This window comes from Lynx canadensis, chromosome A1, assembly GCF_007474595.2.
Source record: "Lynx canadensis isolate LIC74 chromosome A1, mLynCan4.pri.v2, whole genome shotgun sequence".
Classification (NCBI taxonomy): domain Eukaryota; kingdom Metazoa; phylum Chordata; class Mammalia; order Carnivora; family Felidae; genus Lynx; species Lynx canadensis.
Window position 1 is genome coordinate 95232823 of NC_044303.2, and position 27804 is coordinate 95260626.

Below are 27804 nucleotides of genomic sequence, written 5' to 3' on the forward strand. Positions count from 1 at the left end.
CGGTTTTACCAATGCACTAGAAAACGATTTCATAAGTAGTGCCACATGTTGGCCAGAGGTGACCGAAATGTAAACCTGTTCATGCAGCCATTGCCAAAATACACTAGAAAGTTGAAGTAAGATTTATGTGGATCGGGTATAGGGATAAATAAGCCACGATGGAGATCCCGTCTCCAGGAGAAAAGCAGCTCCCTGCACAGACAAGGGTCCAGGAGGAGTTGGCTGTGTTGGAGCCAGCGCTCATTCATTGCCAAGAATCCTTGTGAGTCACCGAAGGACACTTCTCCACTTGGAAAACAGGGGCAGCCTTACTAGTTTGCAAACCGCCATGAAACCTATAGAGGAAAAATAAGTGTATCTCGTGCATTCGAATAGCACATTACACGTTACATAACTCTGTATCAGACCTATTTTTTGGTGACTGCATCGGGAAGCTCTTACTAATACATTCACTTGAAACACAAGTCACCTCATTTACCTTTAAACACTTGCCAAAGCACCAAGTATAGTTTTAGCTGGATTTCTTACAAACCTCCCGCAAGGGAGGCCACTTCTGAACTCCTGAGTCCAGCCCCTCAAAGGTATTCGATCTTAAACACACCATCACGTTGACTGCTTTGGCTGGTCACGCGTGGTGTCGTTAGCGTCTGTTTAATATGGCAGCTGATGCCTTGTGGTCCGTTGGAAGTGGGCGGGAGCAGAGCCTTGGAGAGAAGTGGATTCTAATTGCCTGCCGCAGGACTGTGTGGCGCTGCCTGTGACAGCGGCAAATGGGGAAAAGAGGAAAGCATTAGAGAAGGTCTGTTGTCCTGGTGAAGTGGGATTCCTAGAACACACTGTGCTATAAAATGCGATTTGGCTCCACAGTGCCGAGAGCAAACAATGGACTCAATAGTACCCAGCACTGCTTGCCGGGCATATTCTAGCTCCTTTAGTGGGAGCTGCCTTTCATTCAAGGGAGCAGGAGCCGCGCTAGAGAATGGAAAGGAGAGGGGTGTTATTACTGGTCCAGAGAAATCCTGAGAGTAAGATGTTAGGGGGACAAAACCCAGGAGACTTTGAGCCAGGGCAGAGACCACAATGAGAAACCCTCTTACACCTACCATGCTTCCAGCAAGTTGATCATGTGGGGGGATACAGAACTACAGAAGTGACTAATAAAATGTGTCCAGGCTCTTTATCTGGCTTAGTGTAGTACAGAGTGTGTTTTAGAAAGCTCTGGGCGGAGGATGAGTCTTGATTAGATCTCTCTGTCCGGGAAGGCGTGGGGACAAGGAGGCTTTAATGGGTATGCGTAGGGGCTGCAGAGTGTGGGAAGGTCTCTGCTTTGTGTCCTTACCCACGTGTGATTGGATTCCACGGAAAACAAATAGTGAACAGGATCATCAGTGAAACGTTCTCAGCCGCCTAAGATGAAAACTATATCCTGCCTTAGAACAAAATTATTTGTCAGTCTCTAGCTGGGTAACAGATCGTATTAGCAATGAGTCAGGAGTTAAAAGTTTGCTCCCGACTTGCAAAACAGAGAGGAGAGAAACCCCCACGGAAAAAGTGCTCCAGGCACTAAAAGACAGTTTAACTGTTGAAATCAAAGACAGTAAATTATAAGCCTGTACATGTGGGAGCAAGTCCACCTAATTATGAATAGGGCATTGTCAAACCAGTTTGCCCCTGAACTATTCCCTTGAAACTAATTTGGGTTTCTTAAAACTCCATTTTAACCAAAATGTTGGGACGCAGTTACATTGTAGCTATTACTAACCGTCACAGTCAAAGGTATGAAATGAAGGACACATATTCTATTTGAGGGTTCACGTGAAGGTAACATGTGATTATTTTGACAGTATTTGTTCAAAAATTACTGCAGAGAAACCAAATTCGTGGAGAAGATTCTGAGCTTTAAGACTTGCCTCAGTGGCTGGTGGGCGAACTCCAGAGGTCCCTGATCTGGTCACCTTTTTGAGAAGTTTCACTTGTTAATAAGCACATGCCTACAAGCATACCTACACACGACACAAACAACAGACACTCCTTTTGGAGGTTTTCTGTCCAGGAGGCCGGGAACCCGAAATCCTGGAGTGTGGAGAAAGCGGTTTCCCACCAGGCCTCCCCACTAAGCAAGGGAGGCAGGCTTGGACGCTGAGATGGTCACTGGCAGACCCAGCCCATTCCTGCCGTATTTGTTCAGATCATTAGGAGGGTGCCAATTAGCGCCTATTTCGGTGAAGGTTTTGTGTTGTGAACATCTGTCCACTAGCATCTGGCCATGGCTCAAGTCCATTTCACAAGAAACACCAAACAGCTGTCAGATGGTCCTGCGTTTGGATGGGTACCAAACGAACACAAAACTCCATGCCACCAGGGAGGAGGGGCCCCAGTTCCTATTATCCAACTCCGGATGTACCCGGTGTCCAAGCTCCGACTCGATAGCACATTCCCTAACTCCTGACCAGCAACTTACTGATTTTTGTGAATTAGGTTTTGCCCAGCGCAGTAAATACTTGGGATGGGTAGAGCCAGAATGAAGTTGTGTTTGCTGGAGAACTGATGATCAGTTTGGCCTTTGTTTTTCCTTTGTGATCACCCACCTTCTTTTCTGCCTTCTCATTACACCTCAGGGAGGTAGGGGCGAAGGCTGGGTCGGACTAGGGATTTACTCTGCAACCCATCTGCTCTGCAGTTTTGGGGTTCACACGTTAGTTAGGTTTGGTGGAAAACAAGAGTTTAAGGCCCATGAATCAATGTGACGTTTTCAGTTGGCTAGCGTAAGTGCTCAATGCCACATAATAAAGTTGTTTTGCAGAAAATAACCTCTTCATATTTATACATTGGTTCTGAGTCAGGTATTAAATTAACAGATCTTTGGGCCCTCTTTGTTAGTGAAAATTTCTGAATTTTGTGATTTTACATATAACGTTAAATGCGATCGAAATTCTGCATACAGAAAACTAAGCGATAAACCCCTCTGTATTATTTCCTTGGAATTTCTATATCCTCTGTTTCCAGAACACGAGAAAGTTGTAGCTTGGGACATGTGGCATAACCCTGACCAGCCCAGGCTCCTCACTGGGCACTAGACCCCAACAAAGGCAAATTTAAAATGGAATGAATCCTAGTTGCCCCACCCAACACTTTATTTAATATTTTGGAAGTATCCAGTAGGATCTAATATATAATATAGCTTGATGCACATAGTAGGTATGCACTAAATATTTCCTAAATAAAATAATGAATGGCGATTCACTCAGCTATTGTGAATAATGCTGTGGCATACAAAAGAGCAGACAGGCAGAGACAGAAGCAGGCAGCAAGGCTCTTCTGGATGCTATCATCTTGTCATCATCTTGTCTTTTCAGTTTTAACTTCTGTGCCAAGAACCATACCCTGCTGGTGACATAAAACACTGAATTTAGCCAGTTCTAGTAAGAGGACTTGTTGTCAAATTATAATAGCTAATTTTTATTGAGTGCTTATTGTATACCAGACATCATTGTGGTACACACAGTCACACTGAGTCATGAGAATTGCCTTCGGAGGTAGGCACTGTTTGTATTCCATTTTTACAGAGGAGGAAAATGAGGCACAGAGAGGTTAAGTAACTTTCCCAAGATCTTAGTAGAATAGGAAACTCCAGAGCTCATACTTTTTTTTTTAAATGTTTATTTTTTGAGAGAGAGAGAGAGCGCGCGCGCATGAGCAGGGGAGGGGCAGAGAGAGAGACACACACACAGAATCCGAAGCAGGCTCAAGGCTCTGAGCTGTCAGCACAGAACAGAGCCCGACGCACGGCCCGAACTCACCAACCGTGAGATCAAGACCTGAGCCGAAGTCGGATGCTCAACTGATTCAGCCAGCCAGGCACCCCCAGAGCTCATATTTTAAGTACTCCCTGATGTCAGCCCTTTAAAAGAAAAGAAGTTGACTCCCAAGTGTCATTTGACCCTCGACTTCACTGTCTGTGTGTCTGGCACTCATGTGGTCTCGTTCTTCCTGATGTGAAGCATCAAAACTATAGGGAGATCATCATGGCCACCAGTAACCACTTGCATTGAATTCGTGCCGTTCTGCTGCTATGAGCCGGATGTACTTGGGGCCTCGTAACGTTCCCTCATCAACTTACGGAGGATGCCGACGCTGTAGGTGCAACAGAGAGCTCCCGCGTCTGAAATGGACTCTGTGCACTTCCGGTAGACTCCGGAGCGTGCTCACTGTTCATCCGGGAAAACGCAGCATTGGCGCTAGTGTCAGAAGGTACTTCCTGCCGTAGTCGAGGCAGCACCGTAGGCATCTCTTCTTGCCACCTTCAGAGAATAAGCTACAGACAGCTGGAACTTCGTCTTGGAGGGTTTGGAATAGGGGAGCATATTGAAGTCTGAGAACTCTTCCCTGAGGGCAAATTACGCCATAGGCTTTGAGGCTGTATCCGGTCAAACATCTCGCCCCCAAGGGTGGTTGAAATGTTTTTCTTGACAGTTGTAATTTTTCTTTAAACTTATTACAGGAGGCCTTTTGGACATATTTAGAGCCTTTGTTACTGCATATTGCCCTTTTGCACACATACACGTATTTGGAGTTTGACTTAAGTTCCCAGGTCATCCGGGTGTGTGTTTTTCCACGCGGTATCGTCCTCTGTGCCGTCAGCAGCTTTGGTGAGGGGCGCATTTAAATTTGTTCAGTGTTTCCAAACCAGGCATCGTCAGCTTCTCTCTCTCTCTTTTTTTTTTTAATTTTTTTTTAACATTTTATTTATTTTTGGGACAGGGAGAGACAGAGCATGAACAGGGGAGGGTCAGAGAGAGGGAGACACAGAATCTGAAACAGGCTCCAGGCTCTGAGCTGCCAGCACAGAGCCCGACGCGGGGCTCAAACCCACAGACCGTGAGATCATGACCTGAGCCGAAGTCGGCCGCTTAACCGACTGAGCCACCCAGGCGCCCCATCTCTCTCTCTTTTTTTAATGTTTATTTATTTTTGAGAGAGAGAGAGAGAGAGCACAAATGAGCAGGGGAGGGGCAGAGGGAGGGAGACACAGAAACAGAAGCAGGCTGCTGGCTGCAGGCTCCTAGCTGTCAGCACAGAGCCTGATGTGGGGCCTGAACCCACACGATCCGTGAGATGACGACCTGAGCCGAAGTTAGACGCTTAACTGCTTAACCGACTGAGCCACCCAGGCGCCCCGGGCATCCTCAGCTTCTTGACCCTCTATTTAGAGACCATGTCTAGCCAGGCTGGGTTAACTGCTGACTAGCTGCTTAGAATCCCTGCCTCGTTTTTCACCTTCACGGGAGCTACACCAAAGTGGTTGTGTTGAGATGAACTAACACTAGAGGGCAGCCTGCAAGTTGGAAACAACAGGACAGCAAAGTATTATCACAGTCGGAAAGTAATGTGGAGTTCAGTCTCTCAGCGTTCTGACACCCCACTGAGGTATGGTGTCCCCACGTAATATATAGGTATGAAATTACTCCTTAATGTTGAATTTGAATTGGCCTTTAAAATAAGACTTGAAGGCAAACTTAGGGAACTTGTCTCCCTTCTAGAAACTCGGTTTGTTAGGCCTCCCTGTGGAAATTCATCCTGTTCTGTGTTACTTCCGTTATTTACTCTCTTTTTAAAATATGGAGTAAGGCTTTCTTGGTACAGGTTTTGTTTAGAAACCCCTGAAAGAGGGGCGCCTGGGTGGCTCAGTCGGTTAGGCGTCCGACTTCGGCTCAGGTCATGATCTCAAGGTCCGTTGAGTTCGAGCCCCGCGTCGGGCTCTGTGCTGCCAGCTCAGAGCCTGGAGCCTGTTTCGGATTCTGTGTCTCCCTCTCTCTGACCCTCCCCCGTTCATGCTCTGTCTCTTCGTGTCTCAAAAATAAAATAAAAATGTTAAAAAAAGAAACTCCTGAAAGAAAGATGTCATGTGAAGGGTAACTAGAGAATGCCCATCTTTTTAGGATCCTTTTTTTCACAGTGTTAATATTGGTTATTTTCAACTCTTAACGACATCGGAGGGTTCTGCTGGACAGCTGTACTTATATCGGCCCTTATCTAAAGGTTGATCCCATAAAATGAAACCCAAGATACCTCAGTCACTGATGTAATGAAGATTTCTTTCTTCCAAAGTAAGATCTTATTAAACACATTTTTTTTTCCTTCCACTACATACGCAGCATTCAATTTTAGCACAAGGCGGCAAATAAGGCCTCGTGTCTGCTAACCCTGTCTTATTAAATAAACAACACAAGTTAGGTGTTATTTGTGTTTTGTGAATTACATCATCTATAACATTTTTGGTCGCGTAAGGCAATTCAAGAGATTAAACACATATAAATAGGCCCAACACGGAGTGGGGTGGGGAGCCATCAGCACTTGGCCACTCCTGCCCTTTTGTAACCTGTTTTTATCGATGCGCTGGACGGTCCCTCAGTCGTTCTCAGGTTATCCGCCTCTTGTTATGGCATTAACCTCCCAAATGTTGAGAAAGTGGTCCCAGCTCCCAGACCAAATGTGACAGTTGAGACACTTTTTTTTTTAAGTTCATTTATTTATTTTGAGAGTGAGAGCATGAGCATGAGTGAGAGGGGGAGAGAGAGAATCCCAAGCAGGTTCCGCACTGTCAGCGCAGAGCCTGATGTGGGGCTCGAACTCATGAGCCGAGAGATCTTGACCTGCGCTGAAATCGAGAGTCAGATGCTTCACCAACTGAGCCACCCAGGCTCCCTGACAGCTGAAACACTCTTAATTTCAAAATCTTTAGTGCTCGCTCTGCAAAGCTTGGTGTGAGCACAGTAGGGCTCTAGGGCCAAGGCTTTGGTGTTTGGCCTGTTACGTGTCTTTTAAATCTGGGGTAAGATGGCTGTGAAATATGAACTCTTTTGTTTGTAAACTGGAGTTCCTTCTTGGCCACTGCCCCCCACCCTCCTCTCAGTTCCCCAGTTATGACATCTTGGAGCCATTTTCCCTCCTTCTCCTTCCTCACCCAACGCGTCCAACTGGTCCCTATATCCTGACGCCTGTATCTTACCAACCTGCTCAGAATCCATTTCCTTTGTTCCACACACAGTGCTGGTAGATTTCTACCTCTAAAGGCCACCTCTGATGATGTCATCTTCTTGCTGAGAAGCTTCAGTTGTCTGCAGCTCCGGGTCCCTCTGGAGCATGGCAGAGTCCCCCACAGAGTTCTCTCAATCCCCTTCTGTCCTCAGCCTTCCACGCCACATCCCCAAGTCACCAGGAGGACCCCTTGACGCCCTGGGGCCAAGTCCTCTATTTCCCTGCTTTGAGCGTTTGCTCGCGCTTTTCCCTTAGCCCCCCCGGCTTTTCTTCCCCTGCCCTCTCACCTACTGAAACCTCACTCCTTCAGGCAACTCAGATGCTTCCTCCTTCACAAAGTCCTGCCTGACCTCCTGGCTGGGTAGAGCTCTCCCTTCCTGTCCTTCTTAGTATCCTTAGCTAAGTACCCCAGCTTAGCAAATGCACTCTGCTTTAGGGATGGAGAGTAATCAGACCTTACACCAGAGCGAGTTTTCACATATCTACTTTGCTTGCTAGAACGTGGGCCCAGGGTCTGGCCCACGTTGGGTACACAGTCGATGGGTAAATTCTGCACTAGGTCATCATTGTACCTCTGCGGCATATCTAGAATCTGCCTGGTGTAAGTGCTAAATATATGATCTGTTGGATTAAATTGATTTGCTGCTTTCACTAGGCCTGATAGACTGGACCAGGCTGTCAAATGACCTTTGTCAGAGGGAAGATCCACTGACGTTGTGCCATACGGTCTGTTTACTCCTTGCTAAAAACATGCTCCTGTGTCAATGGGTACAAGTTATCAGCCCCTGGAGGATACTCCTGCCGGAATGTGTGGTTCACCCTTCTGTCCCTCCATTCTACCGTGCCCCAGGGACAAGGTGTACCTTAATAGTGCTGTTTATTTGGGTCCCTTCTATCAAACAGGACTAGAATCCCCATTAAAAACATCCTCCATTTTGCAGTTCATCTCCTTACAGATGACAACTCAAGACCCTACGAGCCTCTGGAGACAATGTCCTGAAATGGCATTCCACTGAGAAGCAGGGACTTAGGTCCATTTGCACTGATAACCTCCTTTTTAAAAAAATTTTGTTAATTTTATTTATTTCAATGGGGGAGGAGCAGAGAGAGAGAGAGAGAGAGAGAGAGAATCCCAAGCAGGCTCCGTGCTATCAGCCCAAAGCCCGACATGGGGCTCGATCCCATGACTTTGAGATTATGAACTGAGCCAAAATCTAGAGTTGAACGCTTAGCTGACTGAGCCACGCAGGTGCCCTCTTGAAAAGCTGCCTCTCAACTTGTTCTGTCCGTGTTCAGTCTGCACAGTAGGAACATCTATGGTTGGGAGGCTATCATCGTTTTTCAAAAATTTTTAAGTATTGAGCAAACAGGGCAGTGGGGTGGAGGAGCACAAAACTCAGGTTCAGAAGATTAGGGACCTTGTCGCAAGCCCTTCCCTCACTGGAGGTACTCTTAGGCCAATTATTTGGCCTCTCTGAACCTCAGTTATCTCATCTTTAAATTGGGCATAATACCTGCCCTGCCTAACCCGGGTTGTAATGATGTTAAATGAGGCAATGTTTATAAACGCGCTCTGCAAAATATCCTTATGATATAAATAAGGTCTTTATCATTAATAATAACACTGTTAAATACCGTTCATGTTGGTGGTTATCAACGCGCCTGATATCTGAATGTGATGTGGGACTCAGCAAGACTCCTTCCTAGGCAGAACAGTCCTGTCTTGGCACCTCGCTGCTGGAAGCCAGTGCATCCTCTGCCCAGAAGGTGCCACTCTGGGAAGATGTGTCTTCACTTGAAACACAGGCAGTGAGAAACAATGAAATATGCAAATATGCTATGATGACTTTTAATAGAAAGAGCCTTCGGAGTTAAGACTAGTAGGTATGGTTGACAACAAGCAAGAAAAGACATTGTCCTAGTCCTACTTACAAAACCCTTTCAAGTTCTGCTCAGCAGAATTTGCATTTCAATAACACTGTGATAATGTCAAGCTATTCACAACATTTCAAAGCCTTCTCTTGCACACCTGGCATGTTGTAGGATCTGCTGGGGAACTGGCTGTGGCTGTTTTCTAACAGCAGAGGCAATTATGTTGTCCTTTTCATTCTGGGGAGTGGATGTGTTTGGGCAATATTAACAGGTCTGATGTTCTGGACACGACAAAATACGGGAACGAAAGCTCCGCCCTCCACGATATCCCACGAGAATTAATTAACCAGCATATTCAACACACTGAACTTCCCCTCGTCACAAATGAGAGGAAACACCTTGTAGAGAAAAGTTGACTTTTGAATAGAAAGCCTTTCCGTGTACTCTGTACATCCCTTTAAAGAGAAAAGTACCCAGTAGATGCTTGCGACCTTTTCTCTTGGCGACCCTGGAAAGCTACTCTCGTTGTTTCTATCTACTCTCTATATCATCAGTAGCTCCCCTCCGCTGAACAAGCCTGGGATCTTGCGTTGACTTTACTTGCACTAAAAGTAAATGCATATTGCACACAATGGGACAACCATCTCAAAAATTATTCTAGATAATCACTACGCTAGAACACAGCACAGCAAATGTGACAAATCCATTTAATTTAGGTAATTTCTCCTTATGATGCTTACAGATCGGTAAGCTTAATTGTAAAAGTTAAGCATTTATAATTCATAAGCACAAATTATGCTAAATTTAGATGTGTTATGTGCTATTGGAGTTTTATGTAAGCTACAAAATGATTATTCACACAGAAATTTAATTAATAAGATACTTATAATATAATTAATATATTATATCTAACTTTTATTAGACCCTCTAGTTAAAAGTCGAACATAAGTGGCACATTAACATTATAATTCAGCTTCTTGATATCTGTAGTAAAACTCATGACACAGGAAAAAGTACTTTTAACGAAAAGTAAGACCTTTTTCTCTCCCATGCTTACCCTATTCCCTAGCCATTATGTTTAGCACACACTTAACAGGTAGTTTTGGGCAAAGGAAATTTGGTTCACTTGGTCCACTGCCCCCAGCATAGAGTATCTTTCATTTGAAAGAACTCATGACTTAGACTCAGGTCATGATCTCACAGTTCATGAGTTCAAGCCCTGCGTCAGGCTCTATGCCATCAGCTTAGAGCCTGGAGCTTGCTTTGGATTCTGTGTCTCCCTCTCTCTCTGCCCCTCCCTCACACATGTTCTGTCTCTCTCTGTCTCTCTCTCTAAAATAAACATTAAAAAAAATTGAAAAAAAAAAAACAACCCTCAAAGTCCCATTCCATCTTGAAAAGGAATGGCCTCTCATCCCCTTAGGAGCCAGTAAATATCATCAATTTTGTTAACTAAATTCCTTTAAAGTTAAAAATGCATCCCCCGAAGATTGAAAGTACTCTGTACCACTTATAAATGTCAGTTGCCCCTCAAGTGATTCTTCTTTCTTTACATGACCATTTTGCAAATGATACAGAATCACATTTTTCATAGAGGAACCTAGTGCGTTTTGCATGGCAACGTAATGGAAGCGTGTTCAAGTCACTGCCGTCTGAAAATGTTCCACCAAAAATAGAGCCTCCAAGGCACTGACGTCTTGGAGGCACAAAAGAAAATCTGTAATCAGAAATCATTAATTAAGGTTAATTAAAGTCCATATTGTATCTGACAGACATTCACACAAAAGTACTGCTTACTTTTCTTTAGGCTGTGTGTGCGATACGATGTCCGCCTGGACACCAAAGAGTAATCACAGTCTCATTATTGTCAAGAGGACAGCAACTTGAATTCACACGAACTCTTCTTCCAAGGAAAAAAAAAAAGCTTCTGATCGGAAATATTAGTACCACTGTCCTCCCCATCACTATGCCTTTAAGAAAAATTAAAAAAAAAAACAACAAAACTTACTTGTGAGACTACCGTAAAATGAAGAAGACCTATTTTCTATCCTGCCAGATAATCAGAGGTCCATAATACTGAATTTACAAATGCATGTTTTCTTTGCTTCCCAGAGATAGTGGGAAGGGGAGGGGGAGAAGGGGGGTGCTGATAATTGCGGCCTATGGGTAAGCCAGACCACATGATCAAAATCTGCTGTGACACTTAAAAGCGTTTCTCCACGAGGAATTCTGGTGCCCAGAAGCCTGGTGAAGCCAGTAGCAATTAAGGCCATGTTATCCTTTTAATTTACTTGAAATTATTGGCCTCTAAAATCAATCATTTAGTGTGGTTGGGGAGGGGAGGGGTCAATATAATAGACACGTGCATTAAAAACGCTTGTTGATCTTACTCAAAAATTTTGGCAGGCTGGGACTGGGAAAATTTTAAACGGCTGCTTTGAAGCTCCCACCCTGAAATAAAAACTAGTCATTTTCTAGTAAAGGGGGGGGGGAGTGACCAGTTTTCTAGATTAGGGCCATTGGTAAATGAATTCAAGGTTTTCTTCCCGTGAATCTGCCTGGGTTTTTTGTTGGAGGCCCTGCATGTCCTGACTTCAGTGCTGTGTGCCTCAAGTGTGAGATTGTTTTATGTTTTAATCTACAAAGGAATGAAATGGCTTGGCTTGGACTGGAAGGAGTCCTTGAAAGTCCACTTGAGAGATGGGAACCCCAGCATTACGACGCGTACCAGTATCTGTTCCACACGGCCAAATGCACCTAACAAAGGAAAGCTGTGTTCTCCATCACCCACAAAACACATAAATCACTGGGTGTGTGTGTATCTCATTCTTGCAGCAACTTCCTCCTCCCTGTCTTTTCTGGACTCGGTCACCCAATACATACACCACCAGGCAGCTTTTCCTAATCAACCCTGAAGTCACAAACCTAACAACAAAACCCGCCAAAGATGAGAATTCCAGAAAGGAAAAAAAAAAAAAAAAAAAGCTCATGGACTCCAGAGCTGACAGGACTGTTAGCCCTGTGGGCCAGGGTCGCAAAATACAGCGAAATGATCTCTAGCTCCTCAGGAAGGTGCGTCAAGCCTAAGAAAATCATAGAGGTTAAACCTGAACTTAAAGCACGGACCGTTTCCATCCCCACGCCAAAGCGTGCGGCACTCCTGAGGTCCTTCCGTGTAGTCAGCAAGCTGCAGAGCCCAAACCAAATCATGAACCTGACGTTTTGAGCAAAGCCACGCACACACTCATTTACCTCCGCACTTGTGAATAGCCTTAACGAAGAGCTCGCACCCTTCGGCTTTCTTGTCGAAAGATGAAAGTGACATCGGCCCCTGGACGGTCATTCCCCCCCCCCCGCCCCCCACCAGGAAGACTGAGCAAGAGGCAGATCCTGGAGTAGATATCAGCTGGATGTGCACATAACAAGGTCCAGAGAGACCTTCTCAGAAGTCGCCTCTTTTAATCCAACACTGAATTATACGAGAGGCGGTTTTCGGTGCTTTCAGAGCACCACAAAGTGCCAAGATAACTGCGAGGCTTGCACGCCCCAGTATATCTCGAACCTTTCCCAAGACACCCCAACACTATCTGAGGCACTGAAACTATGGCAACCGAATAAGAAAGCAGCCTCCATGATTAATAGATGAAGATCCCAGCGACAGTGTCTAGCTAGGGCCATCATTCATGATGCGAGAAGAATTAGCACGGAATCCATCTCGCAGACCACTTACAAGCATCCTTCCTATAAAAAAAAAAAAAAAAAAATCCACCTAACTGCCATTCGGCCGCATGCACTCTGGTTTAGAATGCCGCAAACAATTTGGTTTCTATTTCTCACTCCCCATGCGGGGATGGGGATGTTCTCAGTGACTCAGATGCTCACATTTTTGGAATAATGAAAGGCTTAATAGATTGGTTTTCCACCTGGGTATTTGAGGCCTAAGCAAACACCAAAATATGTGAATGAAGTCCTGTGGTTCTCAGGGTAAAAAGGAGGAAAGACAGTTGTTGGATTGTTTGGGTGGGTTGTTTTTTTTTGTTTTTTTTGTTTTTTTTTTTTTTTTTTTTTGTGGAAAGCAGTTTTTCATACAGCATTCCGTTTTCAGGAAAGGAACGTTGCCATTCACCAGCTCAATCAGCATTCTCTCAGTTTCCTCGTTGGAGGACAGTAGGAGTCTGGGGGAGGGGGAGGCAAGGGCTGGAGTCGCTGTAATATTAATGAGAAGATGGAAAATACGTTCCTTAAAAGAAGATTCAGGAATAGGAGAAAGGAAAAAAGGACGGAGCCTTCACAGAAAAGCTTGTCTATAAAAGGCTCATCTAACGTCAGGACGTAATTACTATATTCTTCATTTCTTCCCACTTCCTAAAATGTTTACTTTCCAGCGGCATGTTGTCACTGTGTTGAGTGACACAGCCCGTTGTGTTCTAGAAATGCTTCACATCAAATCATGGCAGAGGCTTGGTCTGAAATACGTTGGCGGGGGCAGAAGGGATAAGAGAGGGGTGAAGAAGCATCAGTTTTTAGAGATCCTTCTAAATTGTTTTAATTGGCGTGGATTCTTTAAATTAAATATTCTACAGATGGCAATTACAGGTTAGTTGGAAACCACCAGAAAGTGCTGAGTCACATTAAATGAAAGCCTCTAAGGTCTAAGGGCTGTGTGTGGAAATACCTGTCTAACAGTTCTTTCAAAGCAACAGCCATCACACTTGCTGCTGGAAAGGGCCTGGCCCTTCGGTCTTTGGGGTGTGTTAATTGTGGATTTATTTCATTGTCTTGACATCCTCTTTCCACGTACAAAGTTTAAGAGACAATTTTTTTTTTCTCCTCGATGAAAATAACTAATTGTAAGCCATGGAGGGAGTCTTGCTTCTCCTGGGTGGAGAGGGACACCATCAGGGAATTGTGATAGTACCAGTTTCTTGCCCCTGTCCCTGTGCCTTTTAGAGGTGCAGCTGAGAAGTATCGTCTGAATCAAATGTCAGATGATACGGCAGTATACCAGTCAGTACAGTAAGTGCTGTCTCTCTTGGGGTCGGCCAACTGCTCCATTTGGTGGGGACGGTAGTGGTTTGCTTCTGCACGGAGACTCCTGCTCTCCCAAGCGTAGTTCACGCGTGGCGAGAGAAGAGTGACACGGCAAGTGTATGGCCACCAGGAAGGCAGTCTGGGAGAAGTCCCAGCCACCGCCTCTTGGAACACTCAGCGGGGAGACAAGCCTCTCTCCTATGACAGGTATGGCCCTTGGGGTCAATTCAGCTCATCCCTGAACCGACATTATGGGCTGCTCTTGGATTCTTTAGTTGTATGCAGGTTGTGTATTTTATTTTTCAATGTTGGGAAGTGAAGGCTATCATATTTAAAAAAAGAAAACTAGCCATCCTTTGGGCTCTTATGTGATGTAAAGTCTTGTGCTGCCTGCTAGGGTTTTATTTGTGTAATGTCTTTTCTTCCGTGTTTTTGGTGTGATATTTCAACATTGAAAGTTAGGAAAAGGATCACGACTCCTCTTCTGGTGCAAATGACCCTTTCACACGCTTCCCAGCTTAAAACCCTTGTCCCTGTGGCCAACTCACAGTGTGAATGTTCATTTCTAGTCCAAAGGCTGTTTCCTTTGCATCATCTCTGTCTGCTGCACTTTTGTGGCCATTTCCTTTGTACTGTCCCACCAGGGCACTCTCCATGACTACCGTCACCGAGAAAATCATAACATCTAGTATTTAAAGAGCATGTATCGTGTGCCAGGCATTGTGCTGTGAATTTTACAGATGTTTTATTTCCTCTTCTTAGCATCATACCAGCATCTTACAGACAGAAACTGAGGCAGAGACGTTCAAAGTCACGCTCTTTGTAAATGGCCAAAAACGGGATGCGGATCCCGGTGTGTCATGTGTGCCTAAGAAGCGTGGCCTCTGCAGTGCCCCTTTACCTGCCCACTGCCTTCCCCTGACAGTCCCTCCACATTTATAAACTGTATGTCACAAAATCGTAATGAGTTCTCCCCTGTTACAGCAAGGATCAAAACTCCTCTCCTACTACCCTTGGTTCACCCTGACATGTCTGTTCTACATTAATGCTTACATTGACATGAACTATTTTAGGACTTACCTCAGCAAAAACAATGCTCTTACTTTTTATAATGCCTGGCAGAGTGCCACCCCCCGACCTTGCCCGATTTAATGGTCACACTGAAAGCTTTCATTACTCCAGGCGGTTGGCATTCTCATTAATAGGGCTGCTATACATGCTCTATGTAGACTGTGAATTTTCAGTGAACTTGAGGATCTTATTTAATTTCATAATGTGGTTTATGCTAAAATGTGACATCAACAGCATATAATCTTTTATGGTTTAGAAGACGATGAAGCAAGGTCTCTGCTAGGCTGGAGGCGGGAAGGTCTGGGCTGGGGAGAAGGGAATTAGCATTAGACTTCTCAAGTTTCCAGAGCACATTTCATATTTTACCAAAAACGTTCACATTTGTGACTTCATGTTATCTTCCTAGCAGTCGTAGAAGGTAGGAAGCACAGGTTTACTATCCGCAATTTTTATTTAAAATACTGCAGCTCTCGGGGCACCTGGGTGGCTCAGTCGGTTAAGCATCTGACTTTGGCTCAGGTCACGATCTCACAGTTCACGAGTTCGAGCCCCACATCGGGCTCTGTGCTGACAGCTCAGAGCCTGGAGCCTGCTTCCGATTCTGTGTCTCCCTCTCTCTCTGCCCCTCACCCACTCACGCTCTGTCTCTCTGTGTGTCTCAAAAATGAATACATATTTTTAAAAAATTAAGAAATAAAAATTAAATAAAGTACTGTAGCTCCGGGGAGGTTAAATGGCTTGTCCAAGGTAGGAAGAGTCTTGAACCCAGGACATGCGACTCCAAGTGCAAGACCCTTAACAACAGTTATCACTGTACTAGTAGAAGTACAGGGCAGAAATATGGGTTCGATAGCAGACCATTTCCTCCTGTTAGAAAGGTGAATTTTCAAAAGTACTACTAGCAAACTCCAGAAAAGCAAGACAGTTCTGTGGCCAGTGGTTAGAATGCCGACCGAATGAGGCCAAAGTCAAAAGCTCAATCCCCACAAGTGCTGGCTGTCTTCCTAGCTCTGTTTCTTGGCAAGTTGCTTTTTTACCTAACTCAGATTCCCTCCAGCTTCACCCAGGTGTCCCACAGATGTGTGCTCTTGGCCACAGAGGGGACTGGGTGAGAGTGTGGGAATGAGCAGGCTCCAGTCCGTCACCAAGACTGGGAAAACAACCCACAGTGAATGCTCCACTAATGGTGCATGAGACATATCACCTGTGTGCATGGAAGACTGTGTTATACACTCACTCACTCACATATGCAGGAAGTATTCCACTGGATGAAAACATAAGAAAGGAAAACAAGAGCAGACAAAAGAGGTAAAGACTAGTGTTTGCAAAAAGATGCACCTTGTACTGATTCATCAATGAGTTGATTCAGCTCATCTCATGAATGGCCTATGATGTGCCAGGCACGGGTTTTAGGTGTTGGAGATACAGCAGTGAACAACACATGAAAAGTCTTTCCTCATGGCCTTGCATTCGAGTGGGAGACAGAAAAAACATATAGTCTGTCAGGCTGTAAAAAGTGAGAAGGGAAACAAGTGAGGCAGTCCAGGGAGGTAGGGAGTCTTGGGGGAAAGGGTGAAGTAAATAAGGTGATCAGAAAAGGCTTCACTGTGAAAGTGACATTTGCACAGAGACCTAAGGATATGAGGAACAATCACACGGCTGTCTGGGGAAAGAATCATCCAAAGCCATGGAAGAGCAAGTGTGAAGACCATGCAAAGGACCCTGAAGACGATCCAGCAATGGCACTACTAGGGACTTACCTAAAGGCTACAAAAATACAAATTCAAAGGGGCATGTGCCCCCCAATGTTTACAGCAGCATTATCAACAATAGCCAAACCATGGGGAGAGACCAAATGTCCACTGACTGATGAATGGATAAAGAAGATGTTGTGTATGTATGTGTGTGTATATACATACAATGGAATATACACACATACATACAATGGAATATTACTCAACCGCCAAAAAGAATGAAATCTTGCCATTTGCAAGGACATGGATGGAACTAGAGTATATTATGCTAAGTGAAATAAGTCAGAGAAAGATAAATATGATTTATTCACATGTGGAATTTAAGAAACAGAACAGATGAACATTAGGAAGGCAGGAAAGAGCAGAAAGGGAAACAAAACACAAGAGGCTCTTAAACGATAGAGAACAGACTGAGGGCTGCTGGAAGGAGGTGGGTGGGGAAGGGGCATCAAGGAAGGCACTTGTTGGGATGAGCACCGGGTGTTGTATGTTAGTGATGAATCACTGAATTCTACTCCTGAAACCAATATTGCCCTGTATGTTAACTAAAATTTAAATAAAAAAAAAAAAAGGACCATAAAGAGAGCACGCCTGGCATATTCACATAGCCCCAAAGGGGGGGGGGGTTAGAGAGGTGGGGATCAGAGCACAGACATGTAGGGCCACAAAGGCCATAGGACACACTTTGGCTTCTGCTGGAATGAGATGGGAAAGCATTTGAGCAAAACTGATCTCATCTGGCTTCGATTTTTTTTTTTTTAAGTTTATTTATTTTGAGAGAGACAGAGACAGCATGAGTGGGGGAGGGTCGGAGACAGGAGACAAGAGCATCCCAGGCAGGCTCCACACCGACAGCTCAGAGCCCGATGCAGGGCTGGAACCCATGGAACCCCAAGATCATGTGACCTGAGCAGAAACCAAGAGTCACCTCCTAACTGACTGAGCCACCCAGGCGCCCTCTGGCTTCAAGTTTTTAAAAAGTCACTTTGGCTGCTGTGTTGAGAAACGACTGTAGGGGGGCAGGAGCAGAGCAGGGAGACTGGTTGCAGGCTGGCACAGTAAAGCAGCAGGAGAGAACACTGACTTGGCTACTCTGAGGGCCACAGAGGTAGGAGATCTGGAGGAAGTCCTCAGGCATTCTGAAGGAGGGGTCAGCAGCCTTGCAGGCGGAGCGGCTGTGATGACAGAAGAGAAGAGAAGAGTGGAGGATATAACTGTTAAGTGGTTACATGCAAGCAGCTCTAACAGTTACCAAGATGGAGAAGATGATAATAAGAAAAGCATATTTGGGGGGGAAAGATCCAGAATCGGGTGTTCTAAACATGTTAGGTGGGAGATACCTATTGGATCCAAGAAGAGCTACCTAACTTTTGGCATTTACTACTTGAGAGACCCAAGAGAGAGAGGTCCCGGCTGAAGACGTGACTTGGGAAACATCGGAATACTGATCCTTTTATGGGGCACTCTCCATTACTGCAATTAGAATGACTCTAATCGAAAGGTTTTGCAAGAACTCACCTGCTTCACAAAGCAGGGTGCCCTTGGGTATATACTCCACTGTCATAGTCCCATGCTGAGGAGCCTGTACTGCCTCCTCCCCTTGACGTTTGTGTGGTGTGACATCTTACTTGCCCATTTCAGAGGGATTAAATGCCTCCCGCCCTCCCCTACCTTACCACATCCCCAAGAGGCAACCGCGAGGTTGCCAGCAGAGCATAGCTCAGTGGATGAGAAAAGCCTTCCCTGTGGAGTAGAAATATCTCAGAGGTGACTTGGCTCTGGGGTACCTCAAGAGAGTAGGGGGACACTGATGCGGGGGGGCACGGCAGGATGTTTCCAGGCTCCGCCTTCCTCCGGACACGTGAACCTCCAGGCACACCCGCTGTAGGAGGAGGACAATAAATGGTCTAAACCTGGGGCGGGGGAGGGGGGAAACCATACAGAGATCCGTGCAGCCTCTCTCTGGCTTTACATACTGCTGCAAACGGCAGATGCTTAATTAAAGCCTTTGCAATTAGTTTGGCTTGTTCCGTGATTCCTTTCTGCAAACAAATAGGATGGGGAGAATATATTCGCTTTTGGCAATCTAGTTCCAAAAAACTTCTTTTCCCATGATCACTCTTTTGTCCTCCTCCGAAAAGAGCTGAACCACTCCGTACACATAGTAAAGTATCCGACTTACCTCCTCGTTCAAAACAGTATTTTTCCTTCCATTTCATATGGGAGTGCAATTACCCGTTTGCTTTTAAAGCATGAGTATTTATTTTGAATTTAATACAAGTTCTTAATTTGGGTGTCTTATTTTTATTCAGGGAAGATAACAGTCTTCCTAATTCTTGCCATCCTTCTGATTCAACATACTAAGCAATGTTATCCGCCTACTCAAAATGCAAATGCTATATTTTTTTAATGATGGGAAAAGCATTCACTAGACTTGGAAAGAACTTGAGGGCTGTGTGTTTGTGTATGTGTGTCACTGTGTGGGTAAATAAAGAGTTGCACTTATTGCCACTTGATAATAACCACTTATTTGAAGCCACGGGGATGGGGGGGGGGCGGGGAGGGGGTACCAGGTCCACTCTAAGTGGAGAAATGTGAATCATGTGTGGCTATTTCTTTCATTGATTTACCTATTCAACATTTGAGTGTCTATATGCCAGTTCTTAGGAATTTTTAGCCTATTTAAATGTAGATGTTGTATGCAATCAATACATTCTGCAGATGGCTCCTGAGACCATGATTTTGGGTGTCTGCTGAAAATTTACATATGTGGATTACATGCATTATTGAAGAGTGTGGCCCATCTCCACAGGGGGATAGTTGCAAAACATAACACGCTTTGGGAAGACTGTAAGTAAGAAACAGGAGCTACAATGCATCTTTATATCAAATTGGTAAAAGACAACCCAGAAATGAGGTTTTAAGACTGATATTCCATTCTTTTCTGCTTTCGGATTGTTTGGCAAAGTGCCTCATTCAAGAATATCCTAGAACCGGGGCGCCTGGGTGGCTCAGGTCATGATCTCACGGTTCGTAAGTTCGAGTCCCGCATTGAGCTCTGTGCTGACAGCTCAGAGCCTGGAGCCTGCTTCGGATTCTGTGTCTCCCTCTCACTTCCCCTCCTCTGCTCATGCTCTGTCTCTCAACAATAAATAAGCATTAACAAAAAATTTTAAGAATATCCTAGAACCAAAATAATAATATGGGGTGGGGGTTACTCAAGTTTCAAATAAAAGTTACCAGGTAAACAAGCATGGGTAAACCAAATTGAAATAGTGCAATTATTTTTTAACAGATAGTTTTAGGTTAATAGGTGGAGACACTGGTCTGCCACTGCTTTTAAGGTTAGGTTAATAATTAACTTTGGTGCCTGGAGTAGTTTAATCAAAGCTTACTGTAAATCATAAAACTCCATGCAGACTAAACAGGGTATTAAAAAAATAAAACATATAAAATGCTTGCCATCTTGACCTCTGGTAGCCACTTGGAGGAGGTGTAAAAATACGATATTTTCATTCAGAATCGGGGACAGGCATCTTTACTTTTGGGGAAAAGGCCTAAGTAAAGGATTCATGTGTCAGGAACCAACAGTCTTTCCCCTGCCATCAGAGAGGACTTGACGCCCCAGAAATATGTCCGAAGGAAGACCGACAATTACCAGGATTAGAGGAGGCAGAGGCACTGACCTTCCTACCCCGGAAAGACTTAACAACCAGCGCTGGGGGGCATTACATAGCTTTCCTGAGACCTGCTGGCAGAACGCCGCCGCCGCCGCCGCAACAGGGTGAAACATCTTTTCAGATTTGAGGCAAAGAAAGTTGTGCGTACAAGTGCAAGCATCTGCGTGTGTGTGTGTGTGTGTCCGCGCACGCGTGTGTTTTAAACCTTTCATGGATCCCATTCAGCAAGTAGCAACTTGATTTCCATCCAGCGGAAGCAGAAAGCGATCCCCCCGTGGCAGTAACTGGCCACCGCATTCTCAAAGCAGCCAGCCACCTTTCTCCCAAGGACCGACTCGGAAGGGACGTTGGAGCTGCCCACTGCCGATTCAGGCCGGAGGCCGCGGCTGCAAGTGCTTGCCTTGGCTGTGAAGACAGCAGTTCCTCCCCCGCTCCATGAACACCTGGCTCCCGTCTCCGCTCCTCCCTGGAAACCCGCCGCCGGCTGGAAAACTGCGCGTGGCACGGGGTGGGGGGCGGTGGGGGGGGCTGGGGATGCTGCACTTGGAACTGGTACTTACAAGCCAGCGAGTCCGGGCTCCTACCCACAGGCCACCCGTGCATCAGCCGCTGTCCAGTGGCCGCACCAGCATCCTAAACCCTCCCCCTTAACTTCCCGCCCCCCACCCTTCCTCGACTGGTCCAGCTAGTGCAGCGCGGAGACCCTGACCAAACTGCGCACGGTGGGCGCCACTGTCTGTGGGCCAGCACCTAACTCCCCGCATCCTGGGCGGTCCACCCGCTTCCCTCCGGGTTCGGTTTCCCGCGGACTGCACAAGCTGAGCCCCAATCCTGTCGTGCCCGCCACCCCTGGCTTTCAGAGAAACTTTCCAGAAGCGCCTGGTCGGGTGACCCCGCGGTGGAAAAGGAGGCGGCGCCGGGCGGAGGGGAGTCGAGGGAGCGGGAAAGACAGCCGAATCCTGTTTCCTTTCGCGAAACGCACAAGTTCGGGACTGCTCCCTGGCTCCCCCTTTACCACTCGGGTCGTGGGAGGAGGGAGCGGACCTCAGGATCCTGCTTTGCACCGTGTGCCACAGTGGGGAGCTGAGAAAAAAGAATCTGGAGAAGAGACACTTTCCACCCCAGCAGGGTCTTACAGGGTGGGTGGGCACTGTCGGGCTAGCTCCTGAGTGCCCCACTGTCCGCAAGGGAGCTCTCTAGGACGCAGCGAGTAGTTCGGACCTCCAGAACCGGTGGCCTGGGCAGAGCCCTGGTCTGGGTAGCAAGCTCTGGGTCATCTATTGCCAAGTCTTCCCACCCTTCCCCCTCAGGGACAACTCCTTTCCCTAGAGAGACCTCGTGGATTTTGGAGGAGAGCGCAGCGGCCGCTAAGCCCCGGCGTGGCGGGCTCGGTGCTGGAGGGGGACGCAGCCGCGACAGATGCTGTCCTCGCCCGGCCAGAAGGGAGCTACAGCGGGGGACAGAACCCAGGGCGGGGGGCGCCGCGCCACACCAGGAGGAGACCGTTCCTGGGCACTCTCACTCGAGCAAACAAAGCCCGGAACCTCTGGTGCCAGCGGCCACGAAAGCCGGGATGTCACCAAGTGGCAGGGCGCACGGGTACCAGGGCCATTACAAGTTTCCCCTCACTCCACAGAGCCCAGCCCAGACCCCGGGCGGACAACAAAAGATTCTCTTCGCTTTCCCACCGTCTCTGCGGAACCCCTTCTCCCACCCCAGAACCCAAACCTGGTGCTGGGCGAAAACAGCGCTCTGCTGCCCAGCGTTCGCCAGCCCTCGAGGGCAGAACCCCTTCCCCAGCCTTTGCACCAGGACTGGGAGCTTCTGAAAATCCCACTCTCTCGGGGCCTCTCTCCTGCCCGTTGGCCAGAAAGTGAAGACGAGCCCTGGGTCCTGTACGCACATCCCCCAGCCAGGCAGCACCGAGCGGTCGCGGTCCCGGGCGGCGCCGGGCGTGTGCGCGGCGCGGGTGGGGAAGCTCGCAACACGGAGCCGGGCGGTCTCCCCGGCACAGGGCGGAGAGGAGCGGGCCGGGCTCACGATTGCTCCCCAAGGGCCCGGCAACGCACGGGAGACAGACACCAGACAAAATAAAACGCAGCTACCACAAAGCCGACAGCGCGTGCCGGCCGGCCGCGGCCCCGGGACCCGCTGGCCGGAGGCGAGCCGCCCGGAGAGGTGGGGCGCGCCGGGGCGCCCCAGCCGTACCTTTTCGGTGCATCGACAGGCAGGCGGCCGGGGCTCGGAGCGCGCTGGTACAGCGAGTATCCCATTTAGTAATCCATTATCGAGGAGATCTCTCCGGGCCGCAAGCTGCGCTCTCTCCTTTGCAAGCCTTTGTCATTCCTACATGTGTGCTTGTCTCTTTGGGGGTAACAGTCGCGGCGACTACTTTCTGGGATGCAAACGAGCTGTGTTCATCTCCAATGACAGGCGCAGAAGGGGAGAGGAAAAAAGAAAGAAAGAAAAACCAACAAGGAAGGAGTGAATGTTCAAGAAAGTCTTCTCCAGGTCCAAATTCCACTTGGATTCCACTCCGGTGAGTCCCTTCGGTGGTGTCTGCGCGGATTAACAAGTCATTTCAGGGTGGGGGGCGGGGTGGGGGCTGGGGCAGGGGGCACGCTGTAGCCCCGCTCGGCGACTGCGAGGGCTGTGCCGCGGGTGTGGCGACGCTGGCCGCTACCGCCGCTCCTCAGCGGGCATCGCGGGCGGTCGGCCCCGCGGAGAAGCGCCGCTACTGCGTCCCGAGCGCCTGGGCAGCCGAGTGCGCGGGGAGCGGAGTTGGCTGCAGCCTCACCCGGTGCCGCTCACTACTCCTCTGTCACTGGAGAGGCCGCGGCTCCCGGGCGGAGCCAAGTCCCGGACTGGATTGCGCAGAGCAGACTCTCCTCCCGCAACCCCGCCTCCTTTGGCTGGCGTCTTCTCCGACCCAAAGGAGGGCTGTGGTGTTTGTGTGTGAATGTGAGTGAGCGTGGCCGAGAGGGGGAGAACCTACGCGGCGTGGCTGCAGGTGGAGCCTTGCACCGACTGGTCAGCGAGGCTTCCTTCCACCACGGTTCCCGGCCCCGCCGCGCGGTGGGTGGAGGTCCCCGTGGGATTGACTCGGGCTGGAGCCCGCCCCTGCTTCCCCCACCCCCGCATCTCCGCTAGCAAAGAAGAAGAAGAAGGAGAAAAAAAAAAAAAAAAATCCCGGACAGCATTGCTGAGCCCTGCCAAATCAGAAAAATAAATAAAAATAGACGTAGTGCAGGAGCGAGTTACAAGAAAGGATCTGTTCATCGATTTTCTTAAATGGAAAAGTTTTAAAGGATGAGGGTAAGTGAACGATGAGCCTTTCTAATTCTGATTACTGTATCAAGAGGTAGATTCCAGAAGTGACGCGCCCAGATGAATTGGATGAAAGCCGATGCGGTTAAAAACACACACATCGAAGATACGAACATTGCTGTTAGTTAACACGCATACAACATGTTAATAAAGCATGTTAAGTAAGCACGTAAACTGTAGTACAAAGAATGGTGTCACCAACGACAGCCACAGTCCGTTTTGAAACTTAGAAAGTGTGTGGACTGTCCTTGGAAATGTAAGTAAACTTCAGAAAGACGACGCAGACAATCCCAGTGAGAATCCAACAGCTTCGTGCGAGAAGTAAATCGCAACTTCTTACACGGCGCTATTGTTACGATCACACCAAGAATGGCAGGCGCAGCCCTCCTCCACCACGTGAACTTGCGGTCGCCAAAAAGCTTCGCAGTTACAGGTTTATGCCAACTAGTCAGGCCACACCGTGTCCCCCTCCCCCGGGCCCCTGCTCGCTCCCCGCCGCGCCCGCACGCCCCCGCTAACCACTGCGCGAGGTGGCCGCGGTTCCCCAGTGGGCTTCGCAGATGGTGCGGACTGGAGCCACCGCCTTTAAAGAAAGTAGCACTGGGCCACCAAGCAGTTCTCGAAGCAAAATTTCCCAGTCATGGGGTCGGCCGTGAAAAGCGCTGGGAGGAGGATCAGGGTCCCAGTTGCCCTTAGGCCGAGTGACCTCCCTCCAATAAATGTATTAGAAACTGTACCTGTTCCCTAATGGGGACGAGGGCCCACGTTCTTTTTTCTACTGTTTCTGCTGGGAACGCAAGTTACGCACAGACATCTGCTCTTGAGGACTCACGAAGAATAAACGCACATGCGACAACACCCTGTATGTACCATATTTTTCTTGTCTACAAACCACCTGGAAAAGGTGGCCAGAACGGTGAGGCAGTCACAGTCTCTGCTGTTCGCCAGAGCTGCCAGCAGGGGCCGCTATCCCCACCTTAAGCAAAAGCCACAGATCCCTGGTGGCGGGGGGCGCGGTCCCAGGTGCGCGCGCAGCCCCCGCAGCACCGGAGCCGGCTCCCGGAGAGGGCACGGGGGCGTGGGGGCTGGCGGGCTGGGCTGCGCCCTCCCGCCGCGCGGGTCTCTGGGATCCGGTCCGGACTGGGGGAAGTGCCCTGGCGGGCCGGGCCGGCTCGATCCTCGGCGGCGCTGTTTAACGCCCTGATTTCGGCTGGTGACGGCAGGGCCACTGCCAAACGGGTCTTGGAGCTGGTCCGTGCGCCCTTCCCCCTCCGCCCCACCCCCCGGCGCTCCCCCTCAGCCCCTAGGTCGAGACCAAGAGGTCCCAGGGGGTTCTCCTCCAACACCTCCACCCCGCCGGGATCCTTGAGGCCCCTTCTTTGCTCCCTGCCGCTGCTTTACATGCTAATTGTGTCTGGGAAAAAAGTTCTTTAATTGGCAGAATTAGGCAGAGCAAACGAATTGTTTCACAGGCTGAACCGAATTAATTCCGGGTTTAGCTTCTTTCCTGGGAGAAACAAACAATTAAGCTGTCTTGTTTGCTTTATGGATATATTGGAAATGCCCCACATCGAGTTTCAGGATGTGTTTTTAAAGGGAAATTATTTCCATTATTAATACTTGCATGTTTAATTTGCAGTAAATCTGAGCCAAGAAGGGACAGATTAAATTTACCTAATTTTAAATTACGGAACACAAGAAGAAAAGAGTTGGAGTTAACTTTCACCGGGCTAAGAAATGCCACCCAGGATCATCCTGGCAATTGCTAGATCCCGAGGTTTCACCATCCAGTGAGGCCCCCATCTGTCCTGGCAAGGGGACCCCTGCCAGGGGAAAGACGCTCCTGGAGCCGGAAGACATGGAGGTGGGCTGTGCTTAACATTACTTAACAGCTGGTGACCTTGGGCAGGTCGCTCAGCTCCCAGAAGCCCCAGTGAACTCCCCTGTGTCCCCTGGACTCACTTCCCAGAGATTGTATGGATTAAATGAGATGGTGAGCGTAAGCCACAAGTCTAGGGCCTGGTACGCACCGTGCTGTAAAGGTTCGCTTTAGCGTCGCTGTCATCCTTATCATCGTCGTAGGCGTCAGTCAGATGGAAGCACCAGGGAAAGGGGAGGCTTGTTGTGTGTCAGTGCTGGGGACTACCCCTAACAACTCTTCTGTAAATGCGTCTGTGATGATAACACCTGCTCCCGCACCCCCCCCCCCACATCACCTGAAAAGAGTGTGGAGGGCGTTTACAAAGGTAGGCTCACACAGGGATCCTTTGAAAGACCACGTCTAGTTATTTCGCCAGAAACTCTGCTTGAAGACGAAAAGCAGAGTTCTCTTGAGAGAAGAGGGGTCTGTTGGTGCTTAGCGTTCACCTTCTTGTGGGTATCCATTCCTGAGGGACCCATGGGGAGTGCTGTTTGTACGTTCAGGCCAATATCAATCATAATCAAGAAACCCCTCTCTCTGCAATCCCTTCTCCAAAGTTCCCTTCAACCCCCTGCTTTAAATCAACAGTTTGAAAATCCATTTGTACGTTAGAATTACTGGTGAGCTTTTAAATGACACAAATACCTAGGCTCCAGAGATTCTGAATTATCAGGAGGGGGGAGGGTAGGACCTGTGCATGGTTATTTTCTTCCAAGCTCCTAGATGATTCTCAGTGTGTAACTGTGGATGAGAACCACCATCGCAATGAATCTCATCTGTGTCCTAGAGTCCTGCTCTTCCCTGGCCTTTTCTGGTGGGGCTGTTTATTTTTCCTCTTGCCCATTTATCCTGGTGTTGGGAAGTGAAGTCAGTGGCTTCTTGGATCATTTCTCCTTCTCACTAAAACTCCTAGAGCTTTGGAGGCTGTGTTCTACAAATACACTGATGATGTCTGTTGTCTGCAGACCTCATTGTATGCCAGTTTTCAATGACTTAGCGCCAGGCTACATGTTTCCCTATCTGTTCCTCCACTTGTCACCATTCCTGGAAGTGTTAGGGTCCACCTAGCCGCTAACCCTCTGTTTCCTCGGCTTCTTGCATTCTGCATGTACATTCTTCTTTTCCCTCAGTCTCGGGTTTGTTATCAAAAAAGGCTCCATTAAATCGCTAATTCAGAGCTCTCACTCCAGACATAGCTTTCTCTCATCACTTGCATGCTCTCTGCACAGCTCTGATTTCTGGAAGACCTACAAACTGTTGGTCCTGCCACTCGCAGTCTGTCTGTCTGTCCATCCATCCATCTAGCCATCTAGCCATACATCCCTCTGTCTGTCCATTCCTCTGTCCATCCATCCATCCATCCATCCATCATCCATCCATCCCTCCTTCTATCCATCTCTCTGCCCATCTGTCCATCCATCTATCCATCCATTCCTCTGTCCATGCAGCCAGCCAGACATCCCTCCCTCCATCTGTCCGTCCCTCCAGCCAGCATCCAGCCAGCCATCTGTCTGTCCTTCTTTCATTTCCCTCTCCAGCCAACAGAGCTTTGTAATAATGGTCTCTCTTAGCAAGCACTTTCAGCTTCCTTGAAAACCAAACTGTCTTTTGGTCACCCCCATCTGACTAAGAACCAATTCTGAATTATGTAAATATCAGCCTTCTTTGCCCTCACCCTAGGCAGCTGAAGCCCCATAGAGCGAAATTTCAGTTATCAACCTCAGTTGGTTGGGCACTGCCTCGCCATCATCTTCCCTTTTCCTCATTAGACTCTAACTTTCTCCGTGTAACCAGATGTTTTCACCTTGGTGCCTCCTACTTCCCTGAAAACAGTCTATCACATGGGAACTTTCTGCCTCTGTACTCCTTATTTCCTCTACATCTCCTCCTATGGGGGAGCTGGTGCCTCTCCTCCAGTCTGAGACCAGTCCCTCCACCTGTTCGATCCCTTACACTTAGGAATTCTTTGCTGTCTCTCCGCCTCGCCTGGATTACTCCATCAGCAGGTCACCGAGCTTTCCTGTCTTAGTCTTAGAAACAAGCCTCCCTAGGGGGCACCTGGGTGGCTCCGTTGGCCGAGCATCTGACTCTTGATTCCTGCTGAGGTCAT

At 48.0% G+C, this 27804-nt stretch overlaps 1 protein-coding gene across 3 annotated transcripts in view; it reads right to left on the minus strand.

The window, feature by feature from the left end:
- Positions 1 to 23089, minus strand: part of SEMA6A (semaphorin 6A) — a 134288-nt gene extending 111199 nt beyond the window's left edge. For 2 of the 3 annotated variants that reach the window (XM_030316991.1, XM_030316982.1), the window contains exon 1: positions 22655 to 23088. The gene's annotated coding sequence lies outside the window, so the exon portion shown is untranslated. Of the gene's footprint in view, positions 1 to 22654 lie in introns of all 3 variants that reach the window. The other variant, XM_030316975.1, reaches the window with a different exon arrangement.
- Positions 23090 to 27804: the final 4715 nt, after the last annotated feature.